The sequence below is a fragment of the Gossypium raimondii genome, chromosome 5 (assembly GCF_025698545.1).
Source record: "Gossypium raimondii isolate GPD5lz chromosome 5, ASM2569854v1, whole genome shotgun sequence".
Lineage (NCBI taxonomy): Eukaryota > Viridiplantae > Streptophyta > Magnoliopsida > Malvales > Malvaceae > Gossypium > Gossypium raimondii.
In genome coordinates, this window is record NC_068569.1 from 28806832 (window position 1) to 28825550 (window position 18719).

An 18719-nucleotide genomic window follows, 5' to 3' on the forward strand; every position below is an offset into this window, starting at 1 on the left:
TCAAATGTATGGAATTTATCCAATCAAATAACCCAAAAATAAAACAAACATATCCGTAGATTTTTTGTAATTGGACCGCCTCTCATTATCTAGCCTTTTGACTATTTTCTGTCCACTTGAATGCACTTTATCAGATGGTGGGTCCCCTTCTTTTCTTTTTTTCTTCAAAACAACCTTGCTTTGCTATTTGGTTTTAGAATATTTTTGCATGGTTCTCAATGGGGTTTTTGTTTTAATCATTAGGATAATAGGATCGGATTGATAAATAAGAGTATAATAAAATATTTATCTAAATATTATGAAATAAAAACAATACATTTATCATATATATAAAAGTTCATTTGATTGAGATTTATTACTAACCTTCTCTTCTTCCTTTTTTCTCTCTCAATCCATGCCTCCTTTTCTCCTTTGCATCTTCATACACGCCGTTTTGACATTTAAAAACAATTTCTTATCTTTGTAAGAAAACTTTCCAAGTCATGAAACTATCTTCTTTTATTTCATTCTGAAAATTGGTATACTTCACACTTAATTAATTTTAAAAAATGTTCAACTTTTATGCTTTTGTTTTTGGAAGGCAATGCATGTGAAACTTTTCTTCCTCATGTGGATCTCTCTCCCTCTCTCTGCATGTTCACAAAATACAGTTTTGTTGAGATGGTTACAGTTTTTTGAAATTAAGTTGAAAATTTGAGACATGATTGAATTTATTATACATATTTTTAACTCGATGTAATATTTGTATTATATCGATGCAGAATATTATTTTTTAATATATATTTAATAGATGAATTTTTTATATAAAATATCTATTTAAAAAATATTTTTGATTACTCAAAATACAACATATATGCTCTATATTAATGAAATATTAACATGTAAAATTAATTTTAATTTTATACAATATAGGAATATACCGGTGTACGTCATGCACTACTTGGGATTGATTTCATGTCAAAACTTTGATATCCTTTTCATACTAAGCCCACGACAAAAGTATGGTTGTTTGATAAATATTTACGTAATGGTACAAGATTCATCGACAAAGCCTCATCACAATTGGTAAAGGGTCTTCAAGGTTTATTCAAGTCCCATCATTTGTAGTTGCAATATATGGATTTCATTCTTACTATGTGCGTATGTCATGTGTAGGTTTTATCCTATTCTTTTTGGATTGGCCTAACTTTGCCCAACTCTTCACTTGTTATGGGTTGTATTGGTAAGGTTTTATATTGTAATTGGTTAAACATATATTTACACTTGTATTATACTTGTACTAGTTAAATTTTTTAAAACAAAATTCCAAGATTTAACTCAACATACATAAGAGAAAATTATAGGAGAGGGTAATAGAATATTGCTTTACATTTTTTAAGTTATTGCTATAATTATAATTACAATTGCAAATATACATATTAAAATAATTATAATTAAAATTAATTATTATCATACATAATCAAATTGATAATTGAAATATATTCATATTTAAATCAAAATAAATGTAAATAAATATCTCAAAATTTCATAATCTTAACTTTATTATTAAACCATAGCATTACAAACTATGAATCATAACACCCTAATATATCAATTTAGACTTTCCACTCCATTAAGTGCGACTTATATACTTGCATTTTGAAATTCCGTTTAAAATTATGTAGATTATTTCCAAGAAAAAAAATATTTTATTTTTAAAGTAATAATTCAACTGGAAAATCCATCTTACGTCATGCAAAATAAACGAAAAGAAAAAGGAAGAAGATGATAAAACCATGTTATGAAACAAAAGCATAGAGTTTATGAATGTGAGTGCAAATAGGGTCCAAATAAGAATAAATGAATAAATCATGGTATTTTGAGACTTAAGCAATCCTGGATTACCCAAAATCAATGGCCGGTTCGGATTGATTAGGTATAAAGGAAGAGGGAAAAAAAAGAAGGGAGCTAAAGGCATTTTATTGTATATAAAATAATATGCTAAACCCTACAAGATCCGATCTGCAAAAATAAAAGCCTAGCTTTGTACCAAATGTTATAAAAATCAGATTGATAGTGGAACCGGTGGGACGATAGGACGATAGATTTTTAATTCCATTTAATTATTATAAATAAAACTTTTAATAAAATTAAGTAAAAACATAAAAAACACAAATAAATAATAATAGAAATCAACACATGATCTTTGTTGAGGCAATTAGACCATAAATAGATTTAAGATTAATTCATATTCAGTCTAGTTTAATGTAAACAATCACATCTATATCTCTATTTTGAGAGTCAGTCTAGCTTTGATAATCAAGACAAACTATCTCTCTAATTAGACTTATAGATAACATAATAGTCTTAAGATGAGTCACTGGCTCATCATGACCCTATAGACTATTTAGATTACCTTCTACTGTAAGTTGTCTTTTGCGTTACTAAATTATCTTTGTTTTGCAACTTAATATTAGTTAAACTTTAGGCAACCAATGAACTGATATTTGCTAAACAAACAAGAGCATACATAAAAAGAATAATGAATAAACATGTAGAAATTTGATTAATCAAATAATTCAAAATAATACGGTAATTAATGGAAAAATTGCTACACTTAAAAGGCAGGAATCCTAATAGTTAGCACCTGTGTCTTTCTTAGCATTTTAGTATCAACTTGGGACTCTTATTCATCAAGGCAAAGATGGCCTCTTCTCTATGTGATCCGTTTGAATTGTGAATGATTTTACTCGCTTTGGCTATAGTTTCAATAGGTCAAATTCTAGCCTGTTCAACTTTGGAGCTTGTTGTTTAGGGTGAGCCTATAGGCTTGTTGTTTAGAGTGAGCATTGTTTGTTTATTGTTCTATTTTGTAGAAAGCTTTTCTATAAGAAAAATGTTAAATTCTAAATTTTAAGCTATCAAAAGTTTAGAATGAATTTTCAAACCAAGTTTCTTGACTCAAATTCAATCTACAAGCAGACCATAAGAAAAATCACATAAATTTGCCTAAGCAAAATACATATTTCCTTCTATTTTGATTTTGATTTTACTTTAGCTCACTTTTCCATGTGTTAACAAAATGAAGGTGATTATTCTTTTCAAACATTTTTGAATTGAGTTCGAGTTTTAAAGTCATTGCTATTGAAAGGATTTTATTTGAATATATATCATCCAAATCTAAATATAAATAATTTTGATGAAAACACTTGTAACTAAATTTTATAAATGTAGCCAATTCCTTTTCTAGGAAAAATTATAAATTTGAGCAATAAATCGTTTAATTTAATCTTTTCTTTTCTCTATTAATTAAAGTAAATTTATAAGTAAAACATTGTTCTCTCTTATTGTTTAATAAATGTATACTACTATATATATAAAAGAAGGCCCAAAAGTAAATTTCAATTTCAATCTCTTTAATTTTTAAAATTATAAAAGGGTTAAATTTCGATTTGATTTTACAATGGACACTTGTCTATTTTGTTTACATGAGAACATAATGGGTAAATTTCAATTCCAATCCCTCTAATTTTTAAGATAATGAGAATGGTTAAATTTTAATTTGATCCTGTTAATTTTGAAAGTGAGCAATTAAAGATAATTAGTCTCGACTTTAATGCTTTTCGTCAATTGTATGTAATTTTGATTGTTATAGTAACAAATCTAGATCTCAAATTAAGTTTAGACTTTTTTGTTAATGTGCTCTCGATTTAACAAATTTAGCCTGCAACATTTGTGTAAATGGGTAAATATAGAGGCTAAATTTGTTGAATTTTTTAGGATCAAGATTAACTTGACAAAATATGTAAACATTAATGACTAAATTTATTGTTATGCCAATCAAAATCATGTAAAATTAACGAAAGACATTAACACCATAATTAATGGTCTTTTAATTTTGAAATTAAAAGGACTGAAAAGGTTGTTTTACCAAACAAATTCACAAGCAATACTCTTAATTATAACAAATGGTTGAATTATTAAAAAATTAACATTAAGGTTTCACAAGGCAAGAAAATTAGAAATAACAAACTTTGTATTCTTTGTAGTAAATGAAATTTATTCAATCTAATCTAATTCAAAATTAGATAAAATAGAATTTAATTAACATTAAATAGAAGAAAAGCGGCTTAAGTTTTTGTAATTAATAAAAACCAAGAAATGAGTATAAATGCATAGATGCATGCATGGCATTGTCAATCACCATCCCAACACCCCAATAGGCAATAATAAATTAATTTATTAATAATTATAAATGCTAAATATCGTTATCACCTTTTATTTCTTTTATCTTCAAATTTGCATGGCCGCCCTAATTTAAGCAAAACTTTCCGAAAGCTTTAAAAAACAAAACTAAAATTGCCTATTCCCATTTGCATTTTTAAAAAAACTGCCTCAGCCGAGTTTATTGAATTATGTGCCATCAAATTGTGATTTATTGTCGTATTAACACGAGTTTTAATATATGATATGCTACATCATTTTGAACCCAAGTCAAAAGTGTTCCCCACTTCACTACCTTTTTAGACTGCTTTCTAGGGGCGTCTGTTATTTTGGGAACTTCTAAATTCCACCCAAAATATGTCATTTTTTTATCAAACGGAGTCGACTTGGGTTTTTTTAGAAAAACGAAAACGAAAGTGGAAGTCGTCACCAATCCTTTTTTATCTAGGTGTGATCGGATCACCTCGTAATAGTTGTTTTTTTTAAAAATATTTTGATTTATCAAAACAATAGTTTTGGTCTACGATGATTTAAGGAATCGGGTCCGGGAGTCGATTACGTACGAGGAAGGTGTTGACACCATTTTTTGGATGAAAACGGGGTCAACTTGGATTTTGAAAATAAAAACGGGAGTCGCCACCAATCCTTTTTGAGGTGTGATTGGGTCACCTTGAAAAAGGTTGTTTTTAATAAATAATTTGATTTTATTAAAGCAACGGTTTTGGTCCACGAAATTTAGAAAACGGGTTCGGGAGTCGGTTACGCACGAGGAATGATTAGCACCCTCGATACGCCCAAAATTGGTACCTTAGTTGATTACTTAATGTCTTAACGTCGAAAATTGAGAATTTTGGAAAATTTTAAAAATACGATCCTTGTATTAAAACGTTGAAAATTTTCAGGAAAAGGGCATGTTTCACGTTATTCGAGAAAGAGAATCATATCCAGTAAATTAGGACACAATGTCTCGAATTCCCGATACGCGAATGAAAATGCTTGTTCAAAAGATATTTAACTATTTTGGATAAAAAAGGGATCACGACCAGTAAGTTAGGACACGATCCTTTTTTTAATTCCCGATATCGTTTAAAGCTTGAGTTTGACAAGAATCGTGTAAAAAAAGAATATTCAATTGTTTAGATCAAATGAAGAAATCGCAACCCAATACGTTAGGGCACAATTTATCAAAATATTAAACATTGAATATTACATTTATTTCAAAAAATCCTCGTTTCGAGAAAACAACGTGTCACATCCAATGCGTTAGGACACAACATATTGAATTCTCGATAACGAGCTTTTTATCATTTTTAAAAGAGTAATCTCGATTATTTAAGTTCAACGAAGAAAGTCGGAACCCAATACGTTAGGGCTCGATTCTTTCGAAGATTCAAAATACCGAATATTACTTATATTTTTAAAAGAAAAAATAAAAAAAAATGGGTGTAATGGAATGATGATGATATAAGCAAAATAATACAAGCAACAATAAAAAAGGACACATAAAAAATTATACATGAAATAATGAGTAAATAAAAGAACTAAAGCATTTCATAAAAATAATGATAAGCAAATAAATAAATATCAAATAAAACAATTGATAACAACATGAATTATAAAATGAAATATTTATGTATGTGCATCTATATATTTAAATTATAAATTATAATTATATGAATGTATATACATATATAAAAAAAAACAAATATGCATATCTATGTATATATATATAAATTATAAAGCATAAAAACATAAGTATGTATATATATATAGATATAAATTGAAAAATATATACATATGCGTACATATATATGAACTGTAAAGTATATATATATCATATAAGTATTTATATCTATATAAAATAAAATAAAAAAGAGGTTATGTACGTATATATATTATAAATATGAATGTATGCGCATATATATAGATGTAAAAATAAAGCTAAAAAATATATATATATTACTAATTAATGTATTAAATATAATAGTAACAAATAGATAAAAGGAAAATAATAATAATAATAATAATAATAATAATAATAATAATAATAATAATAATAAAATTAACAAAAATTGACTAAATAATAAAAGATGCTAAAAAAGGCATTAAATCGAAATGAAATAAAACATATAGGGCCAATTCGAAATAAAGGAAAACGAAAAGGATCCAATTGCGACGCGCGTAAAAAGGGAAGGACCGAAACAAAAAATAAACCCAAAGTTCTAAAACGCAGCGCCTCAATGGACTAAAATGAAACAAAAGTAAAATCTTAGGGCTAAATCAAAATAAAAGAAAACAACAAAATAAGACCAAATTGTAATGCGCTGAAAAATGGGAGGGATCAGCGTAAATAACCCTTTTAAGAAAACACGTGGATCCTACCCTCAGGTCGGTCACAGCATGGTCGAGGCCAAAAGCAGGCGTCGTTTGGCACTGACCCCTAAGGGTAAACAGCGTCGTTCGATCTGGGTATTTAAACCCAACTTTTAAAAAACTTCATTTTAATGCACCCTTTAGAAAAATTTTTCAAAACCCTACATTTTCCTCTCAAAGCTCACTTTCGGGTTCCAAACCCCATCACGCCGTGAGTCGGCCTCTGGCATCCCACATCGCGGCCACCAGCGTGATCCAAAAAGGTAAAATTTTATTTTATTTTATTTTAATATTTTCAAAATATAAACATTTATAATAAAAAAAGTATATGTATAAAAATAAAAGCGGGTATAAAAAGAAAAGAGATGCGAAATGAAAAAGAAAAAAAGAAAAAAACCTTGGAGTAAATCTATTTTTGTTTTTTTATTTCTCTGCTAATGTTCTTTTTTTTACAAAAAAAACGGAAGGGAGCCCCTGTTACAAGAATGAAGTTCGGCCCTCCCCCCCGGATTACATATTTGTTTCGGCTTTTATAGCCTGTTTCTTTGCTGTTCTTTTCTTTGTTGTTTGCAGGTGCAAGTTGCGGTGATTGAAGCAGATGGCTGAGGTGACGTGCGGCGCGGCATCAGAACGGTGGCGGCGACAGAATGGTGGCGGCGCCGGGCTAGAAGACCCTAGGTGCGGCGCACCTAGGGAAATTTTTTTTGTTTTTTCTGTTATGGGTTTTGGGCTAGGGTTTGTTTGTAGATTTGGATATTGGGCCATGGATTATTTTGGGTCTGCTTGGTGGGTTTGTAGGTTTGGGTCTGGTTTTAGGTTAGTGGGCCTGGCTTGATTTGGTGAGGCCCGGGCTAATTTGGGCTTCTACAGAAGGATTAGCACTCTCGTAACGCACAAAATTGGTACCTAGTTGGTTAATAAATGTCTAAATGCCGAAATTTGAAAATTTGAAAAAGCAAATCAAAACGCGATCCATTTTTATTGATGTATATTTAAAAATCGTTTGAGTAAATTTGAAAATGAGTTAAAGACCCGCTTATTCCAAAGTAACGAAATGTTACGCCCCGCAAGTTGGGACGCGATATTTGAAACTTTAGAGAATAAACTTGACTTTAATTTTTATTGAAATTTCATATTTTAAAATTAAAGGGAACATTTCACCATTTAAGTTTAATGAGAAAAATTGAAACCCCGTAAATTAGGGTACGATTTCTCGAATTACCCAAAACGTGAAATGTTGCCTTATAACAAAATTTCTTTGATTTTGAAGCTTAAAAAGGGTACTTTGCGATTTAGGTTTAACGAGAAAATCGAAACCCCGTAAGTTAGGGTACGATTCCTTGAATTACCAAAATGCAAAATATTACCTTATTTAGCAAAATTCCATTTTGAATAATAACGGGTAATATATTTGAAGGTATGCATTTATCTTACTTAGAATAAAAAAAGCAATCTACGTTGGATAACTATATTGGAGCTTAATTTACAATACAATGACATGAAATGACAATATAATAATAATCATGGAATAATGATACATGGATAAAATTACACAAATGTATAACAATAATATGAAAATGCGAGTAAACTAATTATGGCATCCACAATGACAATACCCACTCAACATACATTATTTGAATATTAGTATTAATAATCAAAGACAAATAAGTCAAGTAGTACATATAGCAATTTCAAAAGGAGTAGCATAAAACAAATTAGAGCAAATGAAATGTAGGATAATTTTAAAAGGATAATAAATGGGTTTTGAATGAATAATATGAAAAAAAAAAAAAAAAAATCAATTATATGCAAAACAATTTTAGAAATACTATGTATAACAAATTTTAAAATAAATAAAATGTATGTACATATAAAAACGTAAAATAAGAAAAAATCTTAAAATGGATAATAAATAAAACATAAAACAAATAGCATAGTTGAAAAGGTACAAAATAATTTTACAATAATTAGTGTATATAATGCATTCTAATATAAGATAAAATAATGTATAAAATACTTAATGTATAGAAATTCAAAATAAACAAAAATAAAACAGTTTTGAAATAACCAATTTAAAGAATTTCAAAATAAATAGCATAGGAAACAATTTAAATTACATAGTACATATAAATTTAAAATGGGTAAGGTATATATACATATATTTGAAATGAATAACATATATAAACTTGAAATAAATAATAATAAATCTAAAACAGTTTAAAATAAAATAATACATAAAAGAAAATCCCAAATAACAACAACAAAAAATACAAATACAATTTAGAGGAAAATATATATATATAAAATGGAGATAAAAGGTCAAGGACGTAATTGAAAACAGAATGAAATTAATGGGAATAATTAAAAATTAAAAAAACGAGGGACCGAAATGAAACGCACTGAGGACATGACGGACTGACTGTGAATATTCCCCGTCCCTTATGCGCATCGCTTTGCTCAGGACTAGATTGGAACAGGCACAAATTTATGTGGCCAAAATTAAGTGAAATAAAGGGCTGCATTGAATGTGCCGCAGGATTGGAGGGACCAAAGGTGCAAATTACCCATTAGGGCAAGAATGTGCAAGCCTCCCTCCTTGAAACGGCGCTGTTTTAATCACAATAAAAGCCTAAAAAATCTACTTTTTCTGCAGTTTCATTTTTCTTGCAAAGAACACAAAAAATAAAATAAAAGGGAGGTTCCCTTTTCTCTGCTAGGGTGCCAAGGCTAGGAACCCCGCCGCCGTCACGCCTCCCTACTGCCCGGTGGCCGGAGCTATGCGAGGGCGCCTCCTATCAGTGCATTGAAGCGCGTTCAAAAGTCGAGGCCATGGAACAAAGAAACAAAGGGAAAGAGAAAAGCTTTGGCCCCTCCTTAAACCCACATCCGGTGACGGTGAAGTTCCATCGACGGCGGGCCTAAGGGCCGATTCAGGTAACTTTCTTTACTTTCTCTGCCAATTATTTTAAAATGGATTTAAAAAAAAAACAAACAAATAAGTAAATAAAAATATATGAAAAAACGAAGAGAATAGTCTAAAATCAACCTTTTGAATTTTTGTTTCTGAGTTTCGATTGACTGATGTGTGTCCAAAAAAAATATAAGGATTTGATCAAGGCTTTTATAGCCGATTTCAATAACTCATTTCTTTTTCTTTTTCTTTTTTTTTTTTGTTTCCATTAACTATATCGCTTGCATGCTTCTGTTGTTGCATTCAATTTTCTCTGCAGGTGTCAGAGGCGTGGAGGAGCAGTGATAGGCGAGCCTTGGGCGGCGGCAGCATGCAAGGAGCTGGAGCGGCGCACATGGGCAGAGTGCGGCGCACCCTAGGGTTCCCCATCCTCTGCTGTTGGAAGTTTTTGTTTGTGGGCTAGGGTTGTATTTTGGGCTGGCATAATTGGGTTTGAATTTGCTGTAAATGGACTGTCATTTTTTTTATATTTGGGCCCGGGCAAAAATTGGGCTTCTACATTATACATAATAAATGCACACAAATTGTCTCATGGAGATTTGGGAACTTATTTATGAATAAAGCTTCAGAATACTTTTAATAGAAAATATCACAAGCCTCACCTAATTAAAAACTTACTAAAATATTTTCCTTTTTAATTTCACGGGCTGCGGATCAAAGCCCATAATAAATGCACACAAATTGTCTCATGGAGATTAACTAATTAAATAGGACTCATTTGACCAACTTGAACTGATCCAATTCGTGGAATATATGAAGAAACCCATTTGCATGAAGCCTTGGTGGCCTAGTAAAACACTCCAATAAAATTAGAGTTATCACGGTGAATATTTTGTAATCCTAAGGGATAAGATTATATAGAGTTTAAATCCCTTAAAGACTCTCATTTTGTAGATAGGTATGAGTCTCAACCATCGATTTAATTCAGTATGTACTGTTGGATCTGGAGGAGCTCAACTATAAATAAAGGTCTTCCTCCTCATTGGTATCCACTCCATTAAGAGTTGTTGAATATATTTGAGAGCATTTAATCAAACACTTTGTGTGCATTGCTTTCTTTTGGTGTAATGCCCCAAAATTTGTTCAATTGTTTGATAAATTTTGTCAATAATTGAGTCTCTGTATTTGTGGTTAAGTGTTCTATTTATGTGTTTGAGATCAAGGGTTTGAGTTTTCCCTATTGAAATTTTACAGTTTATTTTGGCGTAACCCCTATCATTGAATTAACAACTTAAGTTTATGCATTAGTCTATGTCAAGAATGAGCCTGCTGGTTCAATAGTTGGTTCTGTGTTTGAATCTTTGTGCCTACGTTAAGGAAAACTTTTATGCTATTTGGTAAAAGCTTATTAGTTTTGGTTGTTTTTTAAAAAATAACCTTTCTTGAACGCTTTTTTTATTCTATTTTCTATTTTTTCATTCTTTTTTTTTCCTTTTCTTTTTCTTCTTTCCCTTCTTTCATTCTTTTCTTTTTATGTGCTTCTGTAAACTGTTACCGACTTTAATTAGGAATTTTGCATTGCTCGTTGCGTCGTTTGAAAGGTCGTTGAGTAAGTTCTGCTGTTATTCTCTTTTGTTTACGCGAAATTTCGTTATCGTTATTCGAAGTTAGAAATGACTATTGTTTGTCTAAATTTTCATTAATTGTGCGATTGGGGTTTTGTTAGGCGAAGGTCTTGCAAAAGATGTTCCTCTAGCAGTCTAAGTTTGGGTAATTGATGTTGATTCGTCGGTAAGTGTTAGTTTTCTATAAGGGTTTGCGTCGAATTTTCGACATGTTGGGTTGATTGTTGTTTTTATGCGAATTATTCATTTAAATCGTTGATTGAACCTTTGGTTATCGTTTTTAGGCTTTGGAATCACTCATATTGCTTCAGCATTGAATCCGTGTGTAACGAAAACTTGATTTTTTGCGAATTGCGAACGCCAAAAAGCATGGCTCTCGACGCCACACAACCGTGTAGCTCACTATTTTCAAATTGGAGGCACACGGGCTAGGGACACGGGCGTGTATTCAGGCTGTGTAACTCACTAGTTGTATTTTGGGGCACACGGGTGTGTGTCCAAGCCGTGTAACTCATTGTTTTAGATTTAAGGTCACACGGGCCAGGGACATGGGCGTGTGTCCAAGCCGTGTGAGAGGTTGTGAGTCACACGGGCGTATGCTTGGTCGTAAGCTAGACTGTGTAATACACTATTTTGAACCACACGGTCGTGTGCTAGGCCATGTAGACCACACGGGCCAACCGTCCAGGCCGTGTGAATCCACACGGGCGTGTGGGTCAAAATTTTAATTTTTTTGTTATGGTCGTAAACGTCGTTCCAATCAAATGTAAGCCTATTGTAGGGTTTGTATGATCCAATTTAGGGTGTAGAACCTATTGAATGATAATATGTTTATGTGCAAACTATTATTATATATCATTGAATTGTAAACTAGTGGGTATTTGCGTTCTGTTTCAACTGAGTATTTTTTGAATCTGTAACACCTTATGATCATATCTGTATTTGTTAATCTGCATTTGCATTGAGGTCGAGATTGAATAAAAATTAAGGAAGTTGTGGATAGTTTAATAATTTGCCAAGACTAGTGGCTAAGCCATGTATATGTATTTGATTCTGGTGACTTTTGCATTTTGTTCTGGCAGCTAATCTACGACCTTTTTAACGTGACATACAGTCACTATGTGGTGTGTAGGGATGGATGGGTACTTAATACTGTTTTTGGTGTGTAAGGCTGGATGAAGATGGTGTGTAGCAGATTGAGATAGGAAATCTACACTCTGTATCTGCCATAATTTGTATCTATAATTGATATATTATATTCTATTTCCATATCTGATTCTAAGAACTGTTTGAACTTTGAGAAACTGAAGATCTGTTCTATAGTTTCGCTTAATAACAATTATAAGTTATACACTGTGTCTATCAACTCATTTAGTCTGTTTGACTGAATTTTAAGGTAACTCATCGAATTAGGCGGGTCGGTGTGGCGAGAGCTCGGCCATCCTTATCTAGTATTTTGTTGCTTTAATTAAACTTATATTATAGTTGTTTTATCTTGAAATACGGATTTCAAGTTTGGATTTCTGCGTTGGTTCAACTATTTAAACGTTTTCTGACAGTTAAACTTTAATTAGTTAAAAGTGAGATTTCCTGAAATTATTTAATGTAGCTTCCTAGGTCTGGTCCTAACATCTAGGCCGTGTATGGGACGTTACATTTGGTTTTTTTGGTTCTTTCGTTGCTTCTTCGCTTCGAGATTGTTTTCCATTTATTTTGGTGCTTTAGAAAATTTCCTTTGTGAATTTTCACTTTCGAAAGTTAAATTGACTTAGACAAATTTGTAATTAACTTTCTACCTAAGGCAATGTGGTTTACGAGAAAAAATAAGAAGGAACATTACACTAAGTCACCAGACTTTGACGACTTCAACAACGAGGTGGAAACTGATGATAAAAAGGATGAAAGAAACCGCGCGCAAGGCAAGAGGCCACTGTCAAGTATCAACAAGTTAGAAAATTACAAGAAAATGAGGCAAAAAGGACCAAGGGATTCCTTCATTTATCAAATGCCAAAGAAAGTAGTTCAGTTGAAAAAGTAGAAAAATTAAAGCAAACGAATATTAAAGATGCATGTGACAAAAAGCAAAGAGAGAGACATGTCAATACATTACTTTTTTTCTACCAAGCTTCTATTTAATGTCGCAAACATAGATGCTTTCAAGAATGCAAGCAAAGCTATTGCACAATATGGTCCTAACTTGAAACCTTCGAGCTACCATGAAAAGTCACATATCTTAAAAAAGAGATTGATTATACAAATGGCATATGTTCAAAAGTCATAAAGAGACTTGGGTTAAGGATAGGTGTTATGTCAGATGGATGGACTGATATTAAAGGCAGGAGTTTAATAATTTTTTTTGGTTAATTGTCATGTTGGAACCATGTGTTATTGCATAATCTAATTTCATGTGTTATTGTTTTTTCAAATAAACACTACATCTTTATCAGATATTATGTGTTGCACATGGCATCGATCTTACATTAGAAAATATTGACAAGACCTATCATGTCAATAAAATTTTAGAGAGCAATTGATATCACTAGTTTTATCTATAACCACATAACCATATTAAACATGACGAGTTTACAAAGCAAAGGAAATTGGTTCGACTCGGTAAAACTCATTCTTGTACATCTTATCTTACATTATAATGTATTCAGAATTAAAATGCTTACTCTTTAAGATTGAGTGTCAAGTAAATAGACGAAAAATCCAAAAATTAAACGTGTTTCAAAAATTATTTTGATACGTGGTTTCACTCTCAAAAGTATGGGTCCCTTAATTTTGATTCTCCTACTTGCTGATAATGGAAAAACCTACGCAACAAATATATAGAGAGAGAGAAAGTAATAAGAAAGAGAAACACTAAGAAGTCTTCAAAATCATTTATACAAAATGGAAGTGTCAATTAGGTCATCCATTGCATGCAATTGGACACTTTTTGAATTTGGAGCTCTTTTATGATCTAAGAATTGAGTTTCATAAAGAAATAACTTTTGGGATTATATCAACGGGGGAGTTAAACTTGTTCTCCTTTACTATTTGATTTTTATAGGAATTAAAATATATATTTAACAAGTAATTAAGTGGAACAACAAAGGTTAAATTATCTTATGCACAGTGGCATATCTAGGGGGTTGGTAAGGGCTCGGTCCTTTAAAATAGAAAATTATCTACTTAGGTCTTTTAGAAAATTTTGAATTTTAAATTAATAAAGGTAAAATTGTACTTTATCCCTTAAAAATAATAAAAATTTGATTTAATTTTTTAAAAATTATAAAGATATAAACTATTAGAAATTAAAATTTAATTTTGGGCCCTAAAAGAAATTTCTAATTTTACCCCTGCATATGTGAAGTACAATAAGAAGCTAATGGAACATTACGATAGTTTCCATGTCATGGAACCTTTTTTTTTTTTTTTAAGATATTGATGAAAGTAACGAGTGATTGATTGGAAAAATAGGTGGAGACTCGGAAGATGATTTAGTGTTGAATGATGATTAATTGACATGGGGTTTGGTTGCAGGTGTTGTAGGTGCTGGAGAGGCAAGTCATTGCACTAGAATGCAAGCAAGTTCTCAATCTACTTTTGAAGAAGATGATGACATTGGACAAGAATAAGATATACATGTTGACTAATTAGCATGAAATTAGTGTATAGCACTTTTTTAGCGATGTAAGCAGATTCTTTCGGGTGTAATTAGCCTCGATTTAGGGATTTTGTTTCCTTCTTCCTTATTATTGTATATATATATATCAATGAAAGTATCAACAATAAGTAAAAACTCTCCATATCTTCATTGCCATTTCTATATTTTTAACATGGTATTTAGGTTCCAAATTTAGACATTTTCATTGAAAATTTCTGAACCCAAAAACACCATTTTGGTATTCACCATTTAGGCATATTTTCTTGTCTCATCGCTACTATTATTAAAGTCTCAGTCAGTGGCGAAGCCACTAAGAAATTCAGGGGCCATGATTTTTCAACTTTTTCCTTTATATACATACTATGGTCCTCCCAAATATAGAAGTCGGCCCCTCCAATATTTTTATGGTATTAAAAATAAAATTAAAAAATTTATTTTTGATAAAAACAAAGGGAAAATCTTATTGAAGAAGCTAAAATTGGGGAGTTTCATACATATAATCTTGTTGGTTATATTGAGAGAGATAGTTAAAAATTTTGATTCAAACTCTATATTTAGGAATTTTATTTCCTTGAGAAGTTGTCGTGCATAATTTTAAGTAATGATATGCTATTTTTCCTAATTGTTTTTTTAAATATGTACTCATGCTATATATTTTTAATTTGTATATATTTGAAAATATATTGTGAAACAAAATTTTTATCTAATTTTTTTTAAAAATTTGTAGTATAATTAACACACATAATATATGTTATAGGGAAAAAAATTTACGTAACAGTCTAATTTTAGTTTAGCCCTCCCAAGGTTAACATCTTGGCTCTGCCACTAGTGTCAGCCTCGTCATTGGCCAACCCTGAAAGTTCAGCAACCTTCCAGCCTATACTTGTGTCCCAAGTGTCGCTAACAACTTGTCCTTTTTTCAAACTTTGTTTATATCGAATTTTTTAAAATAATAATAGTAAATTATTTTATTTTATTTTTAAATATGTAATCATCATAATTTTTATTAAATTATAATTATTTTTAAATATATAATCATCACACCTTTTATTTTAAGTCAATTTTTAAATAAAAATTTTAAATGTTAATTTAGTAATAAGATTAAAAATATAGGGTATTTTTGTTGGTTCAAATCTTTTCTAAACTCATATTTTATAATTAATTTTAAATGTCAACTTAGTAATATAATGAAAAATAAAGAGTATTCTCGTCGATTCAAATATTTTTTAAACTCATGATTTTATAATATATATTATAGATTATGCATACTTTATTACATTTATCATCGTATGTATTAATAAAGTTGTTGGTTAAATTAGCATTCCGATTAACTCGATACTAACTCAATACAATTAAAGATTGATGACAACAATAAGATAAACAATTGTAGTATATTTAATATTCTTAATCTAATTTATTTGCATGTTTAAATTTCATTTTACTCATAATTTAATCTATTTTTCTATTTTAATACCATACATATTTAATGTGTTATTATTAATTAATTTCGAGCCATATGTTTCGTATTTTATTTTCAAATATACTTTTATGTTCTAGGTACGTAAGTTTTATACATACACGCACGTGATAGAATTTTTAATAATAATAATTGAAATTTGGAAGTACTGATATTGACACTACACCAAAACAGGTTTTTAGCGGCGCTTTTTTAGGCCTTTAGCGGCGCTTTTTAGCGCCGCTAAAAGTATTTAAAATTGCCGCTATTGACAACGACGCTAACATTTGCGGCGTTTATTTTTAAAAACGCCGCTAAAGGTCATGTTCTTTAGCGGCGCTTTCTCCACAAACGCCGCTAAAGACCATGTTCTTTAGCGGCGCTTTTTCCACAAACGTCGCGAAAGATCATGTTCTTTAGCGGCGCTTTTCCCACAAACGCTGCTAAAGACCTTGACCTTTAGCGGCGCTTTTCCCACAAACGCCGCTAAAGACCTTGACCTTTAGCGGCGCTTTTTCCACAAACGCCGCTAAAGACCTTGACCTTTAGCGGCGCTTTTTCCACAAACGCCGCTAAAAACATAACCTTTAAAAATACATATTTTAATCAAATAATATTTATTTTTATGACAAATATTTTATTTTATTTTTTAAATTTGAACTTTAAATATACATATGAGCAACAGACTAACTAGTTGAATAAGCCTATGATTATAGACATTACAAGGTAATAAAAATACAATGCATTTTCTTAATCAAGTAAATCTTGGTAATAAAAGATATAATACAATTTACATGACTCAATAATTTACAGTTTAATAAAAGATATAATCAAGCAAGTATGAAATCCAAATCCGAATAAACGCCTATTTACATCTCTAATCGCCATGCATTACCTCTTTACATGACACAACAATTTACAGTTTAACGAAATCGAATTTAATGTTTACATGAAAAAATCTAAACCAAAGGACAAGTTTTGAGTCCGACCTCTCCCGTCCTTTATGCCATCCCGATCATCAACCCAAAATAGATGGGAACATGCGTAACAACTCTGCACTAATCAGCCTTCTTCAATAGCCGAGCTGAATACTGACCAAAGTAACACATATTTAAGTTTTGTATAAACAGTTCAATGAAGTACAATGAATCAGAGAAGAGGAAACAATTTTACTCCTGTGGCTTTGTGTGTCAAAGTATCTCTGTTCTCAACACCAAATACATTCATCCTCTAGAGAGTCCCAATTATCAGATGAATTGCAGTCACTTGGGCTTTAGAGTCCTATGATCAATAAACATTCATGAAACTCTACACAAATTAGAAAGGCATAACAGACTTCAACAATAGTTGATCTGAGTAGTACAATTACCGCAATTTCTTCTTCATATAATACAAACGCTTGTGTGAAAAATTCATACGCAACATGCTCAATATCACAGCCATTAGCTGCCTGATAGTCAGGAAACAGAACAAGGACAAAATACAGGTTAAAAAGTTAAACATAAAATTCAAGCCTCTCTTCATCAAAAAGGAATATAACCAAAGACAAAGCCTGCAATACTGTTCACTATGCATATATTGCTAATATCGTAATGATAATATGCCATTCATTAAACTTAAAAGTCATAATGATGGGAGATTTATGATGATAGCACACCCTTCGCATCATCTTAAAATAAAATTATTGATCCCTAATGCCTGGAATCAACATAATAAATTAATGGAACATTGGTAACAGCCCTAAGAATGTCACAAATAAATAAATAATTCTAAAATTTTTAAGTAATATTTATAAGAATTAGATAAAATTATAATTTTATTTATTTTATTTCATTTTATTTTGTATTTTAATTTTATTTCTTATAATTTGGTCCTCTCAAAATAAATAATTATACCTAAATATCCATATCAATCTATTACTTTTTTAACTTATTTATTAATTCTATTTAAACTAATATTTAAATATATCAAATGATTTAGATTAAAATTTTTAAATATAAAAGCATTAATTAATTGTATAAAATTTTATCATTTAACAAATCTCAAGTAAACATTAACCTTAAACCCTAAATTAACCATTCAATACATATAAAGTCTATCTATTATATATCTCTTAAATAATTTAAACTATACTCATAATTTCAATATATTAAATTTATTATTATCTCTTTTACAATTATATAAGAACATATTTAAAATATAAATTAAAAAACTAATTAATCTAAACCCAAAACCCCGACCCCTGAGGCCTAAACCTTAAATCTCTAACTATTAACCCCAAAACATCTAACCCCTAAACAACTAAACCTTAAATCTCAACCCTTAAACCATGTTCCCTAATCCATAATCCCTAAATCTATACCCCCTAAACCTTAAAATAGTAACTCCTAAATCGGCCTTAAATCTTAAATTAATCATATACCTTAAACTAAAAACCCTAAATAAATTTATTATTATTTCTTTTACAATTATATATATATAAGAACATATTTAAAATAT

General features: G+C 30.3%; 1 long non-coding RNA gene across 1 annotated transcript; it reads right to left on the bottom strand.

Annotated features, from left to right (window-relative positions):
- Positions 1-17237: 17237 nt before the first annotated feature.
- Positions 17238-17971, bottom strand: LOC105767472 (uncharacterized). Its single transcript, XR_001125480.2, has 3 exons — positions 17590-17971; positions 17394-17501; positions 17238-17311 (listed from the first exon to the last, which is right to left on the bottom strand). It is a non-coding gene; the product is annotated as an uncharacterized LOC105767472 (long non-coding RNA).
- Between the last annotated feature and the right edge of the window lie 748 nt (positions 17972-18719).